The sequence below is a fragment of the Grampus griseus genome (assembly GCF_964374135.1).
Source record: "Grampus griseus genome assembly, chromosome: 5".
Lineage (NCBI taxonomy): Eukaryota > Metazoa > Chordata > Mammalia > Artiodactyla > Delphinidae > Grampus > Grampus griseus.
In genome coordinates, this window is record NC_138998.1 from 61340975 (window position 1) to 61351532 (window position 10558).

The window sequence follows — 10558 nt, forward strand, 5'->3', positions numbered from 1 at the left end:
TACAAGTTTGTTAACTGAAGAAATGAGTCAATCCTTCACCGAAAGGGGGGTTAATCCCAGAAGCTGACTGGATAGAGGAACTCAAAGGATATTGTCAAGTCTCTTTTTGCTTTCTTCATTTCTTGTCTCTCTCATCTTCTGTCATGCAAACAGAATGTTTCCATGTTTGGGGAGGATGGTCACCAGCAAGCCCTAAATCACAGCATTTCAGCTTTGAGAAAGGAAGGCAGCTCCGTGGTCTTCCCCTAGTTCCTTGACCACCCCTGAGGCCATGGGGCAGGGTCCTCTGACTGGAGAGCCCACTAGAATCTTGTGATTGCCGTGGGGAAGAAGCAGTTCCCCAAAGAGGGGGTAGGTGAGGTGATCCCGAAGAGACAGAGATAACGGACATCTAGAGCAACAGCGTCAAGGCTTGAGGAATTCCTAGGAAGAGAGATTCAGAGTTGGAGGACCGTTCTTGTAGGAAGAATGACTCTTGCACCTCTAATAACCATAGCCAAGGAGCGTAGGCCCAGCCACGTTTTACAAGGACCATCTGCTCTGCAAGAACAGCAGGTTGTTATATGTGCGGGCTCTGGACATCAGTCAACGGTAAGCAGATGTTTATTGAGGGTCTGCTTCATACCAGCCACCGTGCAGGCCTGGTGGGGGTGGGAGTGGTCAGTGGTCAGCAAACAGGACACATCCCTGCCCTCCCGTGGCTCGCCCTCTACTGGACGCCCATGTCCACTGAATGGCCTCCACGGAGCCTCCCCTCCCAGCAGGTTTTGGTTCCAGGATGATGGGGGCGGGGTCATCCTCCCAACAGCTAACATTCTTGGAAATGGGCTTGACAGGCACGGCTCCATTTCACTGTGGCAACAGTGCTGTGATGCAGATTTCAGGATTTAGAGTCAGAAACAGGCCCTAAGGTAAGCAAAGAAAGAGAGAGGGAGAGAGGAGGTAGGGGTGTGGGGAGAGGGGTGGGGGGAGAGAGAGAGTTCACAGAGCTGAAGGAAACCGTGAACAGCCAGGCTTTGGGGTGGGCTGGGACGGGACCAGGGCTTGCCATGGTTACGTGTGGACTGGCTCAGCATCCTCTACCTTCAGTCCCTGTGACTTCTCTCAAGAGTCCAGTTCCCAGGGCAAGGCTCTGGCTGGCCTGACCTGGGCCAGTGCCCAGCTCTGGGATCAGATTCTGTGATTGGCAGCCCTGTCATGTGGAGTTGAGGAAGGGTTTGTCATCCAAAGGAAGGGTGAGAAGGAGAGAAGTGTATTGGGGGCGGACAAAAACAGCAGCTGTGTACCACCTAGAGGCTGTTATTATCTCCATTTTCCAGGTGAGGAAACTGAGGCTTAGAGAGGTTAAATGGCTTGATCCAGGTCACACTGACAGTGAGTGACAGGACTTAAACCTAACCTGCTTGACTGCAGAGCCCATAGTCTTAACCTCTATGCCAGGGAAGGGGGACTGCGGGGATACCTCACCTGACCACAAATAGTAATTTAACAGAATAACATAGTGGTTAAGAGTTTGCAGACCAGCTAGAAGCTAATTGCAATCAAACAGGCAGGAGAGGAAGAACTAACTTATACCAAGGCAGGAGCTGAGATGGACAGGAGGACATGAATGACTGGAGAGCAGGAAAAGGAATGTTAAGTAGCTAAAACCTGTCATGGTTGATAACAAGTGGGATGTAGGACAGAAAGAAGGAGTCTGTGCAGATGCTCAGGGTTCCTATGTGGGCACTTGGTGGATGGGACTGTCTTTCCCGGAGGAGCAGGACCCAGAGGAGGAGGTGGTGGGATTGGGCGTAGAAGGGAGATGAGGATAACTTTGGACATGTTGGATTTGAGGAGCCTGAAGGACACCCAGATGGAGATGTCCAGGGGCCAGTGGAGAGATGGGGTCTGGAGCATGGGTGAGAGCCGCCGGCAGAGCTGGTGTCCCCGAGGGCACTGTGTAGCATGAGACTCACAAAGGCCTGAGGAGCAGAAAGGCAAGCCTGGGGATCACAGCAACTAAGCGTTGTTCAGAATACTCTCCAGGGCCTGGATTTCGTGAGAAAACATCAGGGAGCGATCTCATTCATTACTGCGCATCACTGTGGTTCCTTCTGCCTCTTCCTGCCCTGCCCCCCTCTCCCCACCTTGCCTCACCGGCCTGTAAGTCAGTCTTAACGTTTCAGCGTCTGCAGCGTTTCCTCAGCATAGCCTGGCCTGGCCTCTGGAGCGAGCTTTATGACACCTCAGCACTTACTGCATTGTAATAACTTAACGAGGTCAGTAAATATCTTCCCTGCTAGACCTGAGGTTCCATGAGGGCAGGAACCATGCCTGTCTTGCTTATTGCTGTATCCCTGTAGGAGGTGGAGAAACTCCCCTCCCTTTTCCAGGGATGCTCATTTACTTGGTCCGATTCCAAGGCTCAGATAGGGACAGGGTCACAGGGTATTAAAACGCACCCACATTCCTGTGACTCTTCTTGCCCTTCCTTTACCTGTGCTCCTGAATCTGTGACAGCCTGGGCTCTCTTGGGAGCTGGGCTCTTCTCCTCTCCTGTCTTTCCACACGAGTACAGGGCACTTGGGAGGGCTCCTCATTTAGGCCAGTGCCCCTGGTAAGGCCCTGGTCTGGGCTGTGAGGCTGAGAAGGTGCCCCACCGGCTCAAAGAGACACCCGCTTTGGGGCAGTCATGCACTCACCCAGCTAATAATAAAGAGGCAAGTTGGTTTCTCACTTGTTTTTATCCTCACTGCCTTGGAAACTTTGTGGAAAGGGGGGTGATGGGAGGGCAAGACTTGGCCATCTACTAGACCACTTACCTCATTTAATCAGTTGAAAGAAGGAAAGAAGGAAGGCAGACATGCACAGACCAGAGCTGGCTTCTGCCCTCCAGCCGTTTATGACGATCTGTCCCTGGGAGGATCTGTCTTGGAGCTTCGAATACAATGCAAACCCTGGGCTGTGCTCTCGTGGGCACAGTCCACACACGTTGTGCCAGACGATGGTGACGTTACCACAGTCCCGGGCTTCATCCTGATGCATTTGGAAAGGCTCCTGCCAGCAAGTAGCAGTGGAAACCTCCTACCTATTAGGTAGGAAACCTCCTACCTATTAGGTAGTCAGCATTTTCTTGGCCCACGACTAGCCTCCAGATCTGAAAAAATTCTCTCAAACTGCCTGCATGCTACATGTCACAGCAACTCTACAAGCTGATAGCATGTCTTCCCCTTATTCTACAACTTTTGTTCAAAGAAACTCTGTCATTTAGCAGAGCGCCCAGCACTAGCAATAATAATAATTAACATTAACTAATAATGGTAAATGGCACTACCATTTATTGATGACCTACTGTGTGCTGGGTACTCCATTCAGGCTTTTACATGTTTCTCCCATTTAATGCTCCCAACTGTCCTGTGAGGTTGGTGTCATTATTTTAGAAATATGGAAATGGAGATTCGGAGAGATGAAGCAACTTGCTCAGGTCACAAAGCTGATGAAAGGTGTGATCAGGTTTGTAACCCAGGTCTGATGGACTCCAAAGCCCTTGCTCTTTCGCCGTGCTATTCTCCCTTCAGCTGGGAGCAGGAGGTGTGGTGCGGATTCTGACAGTAGCAGCAGGAACCCAGACAGGCCTGACAAAATACATTCCCAGAAGGAAAAAGCTGTTAGGTCTGACCCCAGAATGGTAGCTTCAGCAAACAGGGAGAAGAAAATCCCTCACCTGTTCCTCTGCCTGTGGGACTCTGGGGCAGATCAAGTACCATTTCCGGCTGGGCTGGGAAAGAAGCCTGGGGTGAAATTGGTTAGAGCCAGTATCAGGGCAGGTGCTGGAGAGCAGGGATAATCGGGGAGAAAGCACTGGACATTCCAATGACCCCTCCCCACCCGGGGCAGGTACAAAAGACCTGCACTGCCCAGGGACCCGAGGCAGGACCTGGCAAAGGCCTGAGCTCTGCAGAGGAAAGGAGAGCCCCCAGGGGGTCCCACTGAGAGAGGTCCTGAGTGGGCCTCTCTAGGGATCCTTCCACATCAGGTGGAGGTTTGGGAGGAAGAAGGGAAACGCAAGACTGAAAGGCATTCTTTTAAAAAACAAATGTGACTGATTGACTTCTCTGCTTGAAACCTTAAAACCTATCAGGGGCTTCCTATCTCCCTCAGGCTGAACTCCAAACTCCTTCACATGGCTGGTGAAGTCCTCTGCAACGTGGCCACTGCTGACCCCACCCCCAACACATGCTTTATGATCTGGTGTTTCTCCCTACCTTCCCCCAACATTAGACCCATCTGGGAAGCTTTGAAAACACATCAGTGCCACACCCTGCCCCCAGCCAGGGATCCCTGGGAGTGGGTAGCCTTCATTTCTAAAAACTGCCCAGGTGACTCCAATGTGTCTAAGCTGAGAACCCCTGCTGCTCAGACTTTTCCCCTGTGTCACCCTCTCCTGGCCAACTCCTCTTATTCTCCGGGCCTCAGCCCTGTCTCAGCTCCACGTCTGCCTCCTTGGGAAGCCTTCCTGGACCCCGTCACAGTACTCTCCTTGACAAGGTGGCCTGGGTGCCCATCTGTGCCTGGGCCCCATGCTGTCCTGGGCTTGTCCCGTGAATTCTTGACACGCGCCCTCCTCCTCTGACCATGACCTCCCTGATCACAGTTGTTCCCCCGCACCTGGCACACAGTAACTGTTCAATAAATGTCTGAAATGATAAATATCAAGTTAAAATCTGTCTCCCTAAAAGTCACCCTTAGTCCCTGATATTTTTTCCTTCCTAATTAAACATGAAAGGCCCAGTCTTTTCTGTGTTTGAAACTTTCCCCAAATGTCTATGGGTATTGGTCTTTAATTAGCACTTCTGGATCCCTCTGGGTGCTTGCTATCCTCCTGAGCAGGGAGCTGGCTCTCTGTTCCTGCAAACATTTCCCCAAATAGCTCCTAGAAAAGGAAGTGCAGCGTCTCCACAAGAAAAGACAGTTTGCAAACAAGAGTTCTGCACAGGCAGGTTCAAAGGCAACTGAGGTGTCCCCCTCTCTGGGAGATGTTTAGAGCACCTCCACTTAAGATCACAGAGAGGTTTAGTCAACACATCTATTTCCTCCTCCGCCCTTTCTCAAGGGAAGCCAGAACTGAGCTGTTGTCAGGGAGGATACTGGCTGCAGAATAGTTTCAAGAGAGTGGAGGGGATGATCCAGGTTGGATCAGAAGAAGATGAGGGCCAGAAGCTGCCAACAGGGCATCAGCTGGCTTTGGAACAGCTGAGAACCTCGCCCTGGTCCAAACACCCCGAGGCAATTTCCAATTTCCGAAAGCAACTGTGGAGGAGGAGGCTGGCACCTTTCTCACCTCCTTGAATGGGCAGCTCAGAAGAGGAGGAAGGAGCCAGGAATCCACGGGGCATCCTTCTCCGGCCAACTGTCCAGGGCCTGGAGGGAAGCCAGGCCGCCCTCCTCCTGGAGTTTGGGAATGTGCCCAAGAATAAGGAAGCTGCGGCCCGGCTCCCATCCGGGAGAGGAGGTGCTGATGGCAGCGAGTGCCTGGCCTGGTGGGGACCAGGGGAGAGGTATGGCCGCAGCCAAAGCACTGGGTGTGGACAACTAGGCTTTGTTAGATTTCTGGCTCAATTGACTTTTCTTCTGTGAGCTCAGTTTCCTCATCTGAAAATGAGGGTTTTGTTGGGCCAGGTGTCAAAGGTCCTTTCTAGGCTTGCCTTCTGGGGCTGATGAGAAAATGGAGAAAGCAGAGAGACAGAAAAGTGCAGGAGCGATTGTGACTCAACTGAGCATCCTGTCTGAGGGGATTTGGCATGTCTGCACGTGATGTCAGTTCTTGACAGGAGGCCCCGCCCATAGGGGTGGAAATCTCCCCTACCTCTTGGATGAGACATCAGATGAGGAAACTGAAGCCCAAGGAACTTTAAAAGACTCATGCAAGGTCACACGGTAGCCAGCAGAGGGCCTTTGTCCACTGCAGTGATGGCAGGTAGGTGGAACTTCTATGCCAACTCTGAGATTGACAAGGGCTGTCTGCAGCATCACGTTGAGGAAAGAGCCCATAATTGATGAACAACGTCTGCCATAGGCTTGGGAAGAGGACGTGGCAGCAGGCATCACACATATATTTGCTGTACTTACTGATTCATTTAGTAAATTGCTACTTCATGCAGGGCAGTGGTCCTTACACTGCAGATTTAGTGGGAAATAAGACAAGCCCTCGTTCTCAGGAAGCTAACGTTTTAGAAGGGGAGACAGACGATGCACGTGTAAACAAATGGCTAGCTAATATAATCTCAACTAGTGCTAAGTAGTATAAGGAAAATAAAATAGTGCAATGGGATAGACAGTGATGGTGTGGGGGAGGAGGGAGGAGATCCAAGTGGTCAGGGAGGTGACATTTAAGCAGAGACCTAAATTCTGAGAGGCAGCTCTGTAAGAGCTGGAAGAAGAGATCCAGACAGAGGGAACAGCCAGTGCCAAGGTCCTGAGGTAGTGCCTCCAAGGGACAGAGAGAGACCAGAACTGAGGCTGCTTAGATGGCAATGAAGAGGGTCAGTGGAGGAGGTGGGAGTGGTGAAGCCAGCCATCTGCTCCATGCTGACAGGCCTCCCGATCCTAGCCAGCCCAAAATGACACCCTCCGTCCCTATTTCCCCTCTCCCCCAACCAAATTGCTCCTCCCCAAGTTTTTACTTCTCTTCCCATAAATGACCAGCCACCCCATTGCTCAGACTACTGTGCTATGACCCCAGCCCTCTCACCATCACATCTTGCCTGTGCCCTCTTCACTTGTCTCCCTGCCACCACCCTAGTTCTTAACTGAAGCCCAAAGAGCACTCATCCCTCCATCACTTACTGCCCCAAAGCCCTCTTCTCCCAGTTTTGTCTTTCTTGCCACTATCCCCAAACTGCAAACCCAGGGACACATATTTATTATCTTTTTCAAAGAGAATCTGGAGTTGGTCACAGCCACAGGAGTATTAAGCCCCAATTCAATTCACACACATTCTTCTAATTATCCCTAAACTGATCGTGTTTCAAGATTGGTTCTGGGGCCTGAGTGTTAATTGCTATAAGGCACCTGCATTTATTAGGCACCTGCAGTGCTCCTGACCCTTTGGCCAGAGCATCATAATAGCCCTGCAAGGGAGGTATGATTATTGTCCCACCTTCATTCCTGTAGATACTTGGACTCAGAAAGGTTCAGCTTCTTATCATAAGTTCCCCAGCTGGTAAATGACTGAGCTAGGATTTGGACTCAGGTCCCTCTGATGCCAAAGGCCAAGGTCTTGCTTCTATATTCAGGTTCCTCCTAGAAACAAATGGACAAAGAATGATGGGCACAGAGAGAGGCATCTTGACCTCAGTCTGGACGTTTTTCCTTCATTCCGGATCAAAGGTTGTGGCCCACTCCCTGGGTTCCCTGGTACCTCGTCAGCCTGGAAAGATAAGAGGGTTAGGACCTTCTGCCCATGCAGGCCTGGAGAGATGGAGGTGTCCCAGCTCTCCTTATCTGGCCTGGCTTTTAGTTCCTATCCCTCCACCTGCCCTCCTTTCATGTCTGTTCTGTTGCCAGGTGGTCAACTTCCTGCCCCAGGCTGTTGTAGCCAGTACTCAGGTGCCCTCCAGCCTGTCGGCCTCTTGATCAGGAACCATTCCCGTGGGAACCATGGTGCCAACATCCGGTGAGGACGGGCCCTCTGTTACCTGCTGGTCCGGCTGCCTCTGCTATCAGGCCCAAGAACAAAGGAGACTGTGCCTGCCGCCAGACAGGCTGTGTTTGTCCAGGGCGAGGCCTACCCTGGCACAGATGCTGGGCAAACAGGAGTGTCGGCCTCACGGATCTGCCTTACAACGAGCAGGGCTTCAGCTGGGAGGTGTTGCTACTGCCAGGCCACCTGCCGAAATATTACCCTGCCCTGCTGCAACCAGCGCCCCAGGGCAGAGGGGGCTCTAGGGCAAGCTGACCTATCTCTTGAGCCTCAGGCTTTCTAGCTCTACAATGCGGGAGTTGCACAAGATGATCTCCAAGATCCCTTTTGTGGTCTAGAACGTTGAATGATGTTGCTGGGAGTCTCTAGGGCTTAAGAAGAGATCGAAGGCAGAAGTTCCTGGGGATGGGGGGGTGGGGGGTGTGGAATCTGGGAATCTCATGGCATCCTCCTCCCCCCACCCCCACCCCAGCCCCAGGTACCCATGCATACCTCTGGCCGGGAGGCTTGAGCTCTCTAGACCAGCAATGTCTTTGAGCAATGGATCCATGACCTCATTTACACTAATGGAGCTTTTAGCACCACATCTAGGGTACTTCATGGTCAGAGGATTAAGAGTGACCATCTTGCTTCCAAGGCCACCTAGAATCTGATCTCTCACACTCTCTATCCTCAGAATCTTAGGGTAGCTGGGGAAGGTTCAGAGGGACCATGGAGGGATGTTTCTCCAGTTAGGACAGTAAGAGGCTGCATGGTGATAGTGACTCTTGAACTTCAATGTGCATCAGAATCACCTGGAATGCTTATTTGAAATGCAGAATCCTGGGCCCCATACCCCAGAGATTCTGAGTCCCAACATCCAAGATGGGTGGGTGGCTCAGACTTCTTAGTTTTTAACAAGAACCTAGGTGATCCTTAGGTCTCTGATTAAGTAGAATGAGTGAGTCTAAAAGCTATACAATCGTTGATTCAAATCCCACCCTGCCACTTATGAGCACTGTGACTTGAGGCAAGTCACTAAGCCTTTCTAGATGTCAGTTTTGTTTGTAAAATGAGGCTATAATAACTTCTACTTCTTAATAAACAAGACTTTTTTTCAGAGTGTTTATTGCACTTTGCAAATGTTTGTTGAGCAAATGGGGTACAAGTCCATTTGCCCAATCCAGAAACCTGGGAGTTCTTCTTGATGTCTCTATCTGCCCCATACCTCTCAACCACCCAATCACAAATCCTGTGACTCTACCTCCTAAAATATCTTTTTAAAAAAAATAAATTTATTTATTTATTTTTGGCTGCGAAGGGTCTTTGTTGCCGCACACAGGCTTTCTCTAGTTGCCGTGAGCGGGGGCTACTGTTTGTTGTGGTGTGTGGGCTTCTCATTGTGGTGGCTTCTCTTGTTGCAGAGCACAGGCTCTAGGCGCGCAGGCTTCAGTAGTTGCAGCACGTGGGCTCAGTAGTTGTGGCGCACGGGCTTAGTTGCTCCGCGGCACGTAGGATCTTCCTGGACCAGGGCTCGAACCTGTGTCCCCTGCATTGGTAGGTGGATTCTTAGCCACTGCGCCACTAGGGAAGCCCTCCTAAAATATCTTATTTTCTTTTTTTTTTTTGTGTGTGTGTGTTACGTGGGCCTCTCACTGTTGTGGCCTCTCCCGTTGCGGAGCACAGGCTCCGGACACGCAGGCCCAGTGGCCATGGCTCACAGGCCCAGCCACTCCGCGGCATGTGGGATCTTCCCAGACCGGGGCACGAACCCGTGTCCCCTGCATCGGCAGGCGGACTCTCAACCACTGCGCCACCAGGGAAGCCCCCTAAAATATCTTAGACCTGCCCACTTCTCTCCATCCCCGCAGCCACCACCCTAGTCCAAGTCACCATCTTCCTCTGCCTGACCACTGCACAGCTTCCTCTCTAATCTCCCCGTTTCCACCCTTTCCTCCTCCCATTGTTCTTTCCCAGAGAAGCCATGTTAATCTGATAAAGTAATGGCTCTGCTTCAAACCCTAGCTCTCAGGGAGGCCTTTTTTTAAAAAATTTTTATTGGAGTATAGTTGATTTACAATGTTGTGTTAGTTTCTGCTGTACAGCAAAGTGAATCTGTTATACATATACATATATCCACTCTTTTTAAGATCCTTTTCCTATGTAGGCAATTACAGAGTATTGAGTAGAGTTCCCTATGCTATACAGTAGGTCCTTATTATCTATTTCATATATAGTAGTGTGTATATGTCAATCCCAACCCTCCCCCCCTCACCCCAGGAAGGCCTTATGAATCTAAAAAAAAATTCCTCTGGTCCCCCACACCGATTTCCAAGCTTCCTTTTGGCCCCCCTCAGCCTCCAACTCTATGCTTAAGATATTCTGAACTTCTTTCGGCTTCCTCCGATAAATGTTTCTCTTGCCCCTGGGACTTCACACAGTTTGCTCTGCCTGAAACTGCCCCCGCCAAACACACATCCTTCACCTACTACTCATCTTTCACATTTCAGCTTGAATGTCATTTCCTCAGGGCCAGACATAGCCGTCCCTCTCACATGTGCTCCAGCAACTCTGTCTTTCCTCCATAATAATAAGTTACACTCTGCTGTGATAACTTCATGCCTGCTTCCATCGCTAAACTAGCTCCAAGAGAACACGAACCTCTGTCTTATCCATTGTTGTATCGCCAGAAGTTGCTAGAGTCTTTGACTCAAAGAATGATGAAATACACAGGTGAATGAATGAATAAATAAACAAGCGAGAAGGCCCTCGTTGCAGGATGCGTCGCGGAGGACGCCCACCTGGTATTGCCTAAGCCGAGTTTCGTTAGTGTCAGGACGTGCTTGGAAACACAGCCACATGGCGGCGGCCCTGGGCACGTACAGACCACACGGG